Source organism: Atheta coriaria, unplaced genomic scaffold, assembly GCF_025399875.1.
Source record: "Atheta coriaria isolate IRGN ID8LTWV9N9 unplaced genomic scaffold, Caltech_Dcor_3.1 hic_scaffold_4_pilon, whole genome shotgun sequence".
NCBI classification, from domain to species: domain Eukaryota; kingdom Metazoa; phylum Arthropoda; class Insecta; order Coleoptera; family Staphylinidae; genus Dalotia; species Dalotia coriaria.
In genome coordinates, this window is record NW_027045446.1 from 5,696,338 (window position 1) to 5,702,511 (window position 6,174).

Sequence of the window (6,174 nt, forward strand, 5' to 3'; positions counted from 1 at the left end):
AACAACACAAGTAACAACATTCTACACCAGGATGGATAATCTCGGAAAAATCCAGGTGGTGATTTAATTTGGTTAGTTACAATTTTTGTCATGCCGTTGAGAAATTATGGTGAAATTATTATCGGAAAACTGACTAGACATCATTCATCCCTTTGCAATTCTTGCAATTCAATATTGGTGGCGTTTTCTATTTTCTTCCAGCTTAAAAATTAATTTTGAATCAAACAATAGTCAAGTCGTACGTACTCCTTGGCTATTTTTGAGTGAATTTGGTCCAACTTGAAAAATAAAAAACAACTAAACCTGCCATGTTATAGATCAATATCACGCTATAAAAAAATGAGACAAGTTTTGTTCTAACTTTAAAATCGCGTGGGAAATTGTTTTATACACGTCTTATGTTTAAAATTTTGAAATGTTAAACAATCTAGGATTTAATACTGAGAATCAGAGCGATTTTGCTTTCGGTTTATAACAATTAGTCGCTAAGATAATTGATTCTAAAGTCACGCCGCGAGTACGCATTTCACTTAAAGCCAGCTACAGAGAAACCCCTTGATTATATTAAATGGAAAGTTGTATAAATAGGGTAATTAAGAACCTCTTTGCACAAGGGTGTTATTAGTTTTAATAAATATTATTAATATTAATGTTTTAATTATTTAATTATTCATGAGACAATATTTTTCATATTATTATTTTAATACATAATTTTAATTTGACGAACAATTTAACCAGCAATACACGACAATAGCTCTTTAAAATAATTTCAGTTAAATATAATATTTTCAACCCAATAGGGCCTAAACAAGGCATTTTAGGAGCAAATGTTACTAAAATTATTTACTTAAATTTAATCGTTTATTTAGAAGTGGTAATAAAACATTTGAAATTTCAACTTTTAATTTTGAATTTAAAATAATGAAGACATGTTTTTTTACGCGAATATCATTTCTTTAATTTTTATGCAAATTTGATCATTTTTAAGAATATGTTGTAGGAAATTCTTCAGAGATCATGAATATGAAGTCCTTTCTTTGCTAGCCGTTTTAGTTATCGAAATACTAACCATTTAATATTTTTAAATTTTTTATGGTGGAAGCTCATTTCGACGATTTCAACCTGAAATAATTTTTAAGGAAAAAAATATTTCTTAATATTGCTTTATATACACCGATAATGCAGCACATGTCCGTGAATAGTGAAAACCTGCTCATTAGCAATACCTAACTATATAAGTTGAAGTAAGTTTGGCTGCCTATAAAGAATCTCTACACCTCAAATAAATTTTCACCTGTTAAAATTACCTTGCTATAGGCTGGTATATATACCAGCTATACTATACTATGAGTATAGTATTTCCAAGTTAAAATTAGTTATCATTAATGCATTTAGCGTTAATATAGTAGCATCTATTTAAAACCTAATATCGTTTGTCCAAATACTTTATATTTAAAAGTGTTGTTATTAAGATGTTTAATGATGAAAATATTATACGCATTGCTTTCAGTAAATGTCTAAGCAGATTTCTAAAATAGTTGAGAAAAATTTGAAATGTGCTTGAATGACTTCTCACAATAGATATCCAGAGAGATGCCTTAAATTACTTGCAAATAGTTTGCTGTCGTTGTTTTCCTGCATAATATAAATTCAATAAAAATAGATCGAGGTGAAGACATCAAAACGCGCACGGACGACAATTAAAATAATGCGTACCTACATACTTTTATAGCAATTGGAATATCAGCGAGTGCGTTCGGAATGCACGCGCGGGTCGCGGCTACACCAAATACGCGCGTTTTTCTCATGCGACAAGCAAATTACTTGGTACTCGTTACGCTTCGCTCGTAATTCAGGTTCGCGGGCGCGCGAGATGCGTAAACGACGACAAGGACGCACACAATGCGCTACAATGTGCATTATTCGTACTTTTATCGCCGCAGCATTGGGCTCGATTTGGTCTAAATTATTTCGAAGTCAATGCGGCGCGCATAAACGATTAGCTAGCACCTGCAGAGCCTCACCTCAGTAGGTGAGCTGCACTTAGATGGATTTATCGGTCGCTAGAAAGACGGATTGCAATGACCTTTGATGTTATGATACCGCGATCGTTCTGAATCGGTTTCAGTGACTGTATCTGCAGCGTACACACGGCGGCAATTAATTAATGACCTAAAACAATTCGTTTCACCTTCTCGTTATGAGAGATTTCGTTTCGTCATTTCGATGCGCGCCATTGACGCATTGTTGGCTGAGGGATTTATTGCGCACGGGACGTGTCACAAAGTCAAATCGAGCCGCAATCCATCCATCAAGCCTCCGACGGCGAACGCTTCGGTGGAAACTGAATTAATTTTATGTATTCGATTGAAAGCGAATGTAGAAAACGACAATTTATTCGCTAGCTGGCTTTACCTGCAATGATAGATGCGATTCTATAGCGCATTATCAACACCTTCACCCACCGATATTAATAATTGAGTGTTGATTTAACGGATATTAAGTCAAAGTAGCGCCATTAATCTCAATTCATTCACGGACGTCGCAAAAGTAAATCGTCTATTTTTTTAGTTAGAAAAATAAAAGTGGCACTCATTCATAAAACGCAAATAAAATAAAGTATTCACCAAGGCACATAAAACGATCACACATCGCAAGACATCAAAATCATCAAAGCCAACAAAGTATCAATGAAATAGCGGACCAGCTGCGGTATAAAGAATAAACTTTCCCACAATTGTGCGTTGTGAAGTTTTACGAATAAACAAAAATAAATAAAATTTACGCGCGGAGTTACCAATAAATGTTATCTCTTTGCTACAAGAGAAGCATGGCTCAAATCGCATGCCCTGCAAATAATAGGTACAATGTTTAAATTTAACGTGCAGACTAACCTACGCATGCACAATAAAACAAATAGTTAACATTAAACTTTATGCATTTAATTCGAACTCAACATTGTTGTACATTTAACAATACCACATATAAACTTTTGAATTCATCAAATTAATCAATATCAAACTTACCTGTTTGCTTGACAACCACATCCTTTCATACCTGCAATAAACTTCACACATGATTAAGAATTAATATTAAAATTTTTTAATATTTCTACAATTGGAAGTCGGCCATATGGACAATAATGACGAGGATTCTTCCTGTATTACCCACGTGGTGGTATTAATTCATGACAGTCTTCGACGCACACGCTCAAGCAAAGAAGACAATTTGCGGCGCAACGGCGCACGTTCCGTGGCGGCATTTCTATTATCATTTGAATTGCGCCCGATGTTTATTGTGACACGTGCGATTAATGCAACGCATTGCTTTGCAATTGCAGCGCAACGCAACATCGCCTAACATACAACCAGCCAAAACAATTCGCCTTTCGGCTAGATAGACCATTTGAATCTTACCAAATTCATTCATAACTCAACAAGATCTATTGTCATATTATAATTTGAATGGAATTACCAATTATAATATATTATTAAATAACTAGGTATGTTTACGTTCAGTCCAATTTACCACTAATGTCTAGAAATTCATTATTTGTAGTTGTAATGTTTAAAATTCGACCACCGAACACCACTTTGTAATGCAGCGTGAAACGATGGCGTGAACTTCGCAAGAAACTTTCCGGCAGCTTTTTCAACTTCGTCAGAAACGCACTCGCGCAGATTGTATGCGACGCGTCGCGACTGATCGGTGTCGGGTGGTGAGTACGTAATTAATTTATGGAAATAATTGCGGATGGCCCGTCGGATGCCCAAATCGGGCGGCGCGTTTGCCACTTCGTCCGGAGCACTTCGGATGCATATGCGTTATGAATGTTTAATGCGAATTTAATGCAAAGAAGCTTTTTGTTTTTCGGCAGCAGCAGCGAACAAAAACCCGCGTAACTAAAGAGAACAACAGCGAAAAAAGCTACCAGCAAAAAAGAAAACGATGGCGAGGTGGTGGACTAAATACCCTTTGGGCTAACAACACCTAGTATTATTACCACAAGCACAAGGAGACGTTTGAAGCCGCACGGAGCGTGGTTAGTGTTATAATTTTCTTCATGCCGCGGTTTGATTGATTGGATTGATTGATCGTCTATTATTACAATCGACGCGAGCGCCATGCCGACTCAGGCTCCAGCTCTGGTCAAGATGTCGACTGGTTATTTATTAAATTAATTTATGTGCTTCTACGTATCATGAACATGAATGTGAACATGATCGTAAAAAATAACACAAAAATGAGTTACAGAACTGATTTTTACACGTTTTTCAAACACTTTTACGCTATAGTATGGTCATCGTAAATTACACCAGACCACCTTAACACCGCATGTTTTCCGTTTCAAATGACTTAACTATATTTTATTAAAATCTAAAACGTTGTTCTTTTCACAGTTTCTTCTTACACCTTCAAATGGGGAACGCATACATCTTTGTTGTGACCCCTAGGCGATATCAATTTCAAATTGGCGTGTGTATCGATAATTTATTTCCCTAACTTTCCAGTGGATTCAGCGTTCAAAAAACACATTCACGCATAATAAAATCGACTCGTTGAGTAATACGATCAGGCAAAACGTAGATCTTCGTTCACGTGTTCCTCTTCCTATGTTCGCAGCAACATAAAATTAGCGAAAAAATTAACGACAACGACAAAGAAATGCAAAGTAAGCCACAGTTAAGCGTGTCAAGTTAAGTAAGCTTGCGTGGTAATAACACAACGTTAAAACTTTAATTGGTAATTAACTACGGCTGGTTATTTGCTCGATGTGCGTATAATCGAGCTGAAGATGACTTCACATTTAATTATTGATGGTTCGATGCCACCATTCGATGGTTTGTACCTTCGTTAATTGCTGAAAGCAGCCAACGGCGAGCGTGAACGAATACTTCTTACGTTTAACCCTGGAATACTAACACAAAGGTTTAAATTTTAAAAATATTTATTTAATGAAAGCCATTCGAAGAATTTTGTCAATAGAATAGAATTTAATAATAGGATCTTATATTAAGTAGAATATGGGCGGAGCTGCGCACGCGCTCTTAAGTAAGAAGGCGGAGCACAATGTTTAAAAACTCATTATAACTTAAGAACTATTCATTCGATTTAATTTTCTGTGCGAATATCCCTCAAATGTATATTTACAGGGTTAAAACATAACAAGTACCAAGTAATTGGTAAATTCTTATAAATGAACTAATGTGTCATCGATGCCGAGCGAGCATCGAATATCTAAATATTTTGCGCTTAATAAATTTTAATGACAATGCCTAATGAATCAGAGGCAATCTGACAATCCCGGCGGTAAATACTTGATGATTTGTTGTCGAACGCACAAATACATGTAACTAGCAACTACTGAAAGACAGAAATGCTTCTGGTGTTATAGATATTCTTAGCTAGTGTTGGTTAAGTGATGGGAAGTCGGCGTTTCATGGGCTCATTGCGCATTCGGAGCGATGCGTACGCGTTGCGCATTGCACGCGGCGCGACTCGCTAAAACCGTGCGACGGGCCGTTCGCGTTGTGCTAATCACCAGGACGCGCGACGATTAATAAGCGAGACAACGCATAACCGCATGGTAGCACTTCCACTCGCATGGGCTGCAGTCGCTGTGGCAAGAGTGTTAATTAACAGCCGAGTGATATTTCTAAATTGTTTTCACATGGGACGCACTGAGAAGTTAATTTCTGAGGATGAAACTAAAAGCGTTTAATAATTCTTACCTGTTTTAACAACGCGTAAATTGGCAGACGTTTTACGAATCTATTAATATTTAGAATAATAATTATTAGACACTACGTTTAGTTTTTAGCCATAGTAAATTCTCCTATGGTGAAAACTCGAGAACAAATAAAAGCGCTGCTAAATGCGTTTTATTTTTGTACCGTACAAAAATAGGCAAACCAGAGCTGTACGTGAGACGGCGGCATGGCGCGGGGTGTGAAAATAGGCATAGATTTGTGCTGGTGCCTATGAATGCCTTTGCGGATGCCACGCAGTAGGAAAACCTCAGCTCACAACTACGTACTCACACACAAATACACAGAACACAACACCAAATGTTGGAAGCTGCGCACATTAACTACTGCTTGCTGGATGTATCAAGAGTGCTGGCCGTCGGGTCTTGCAATGTCCATTCTCGAAGTGAATGTTCTAAAATTTAGT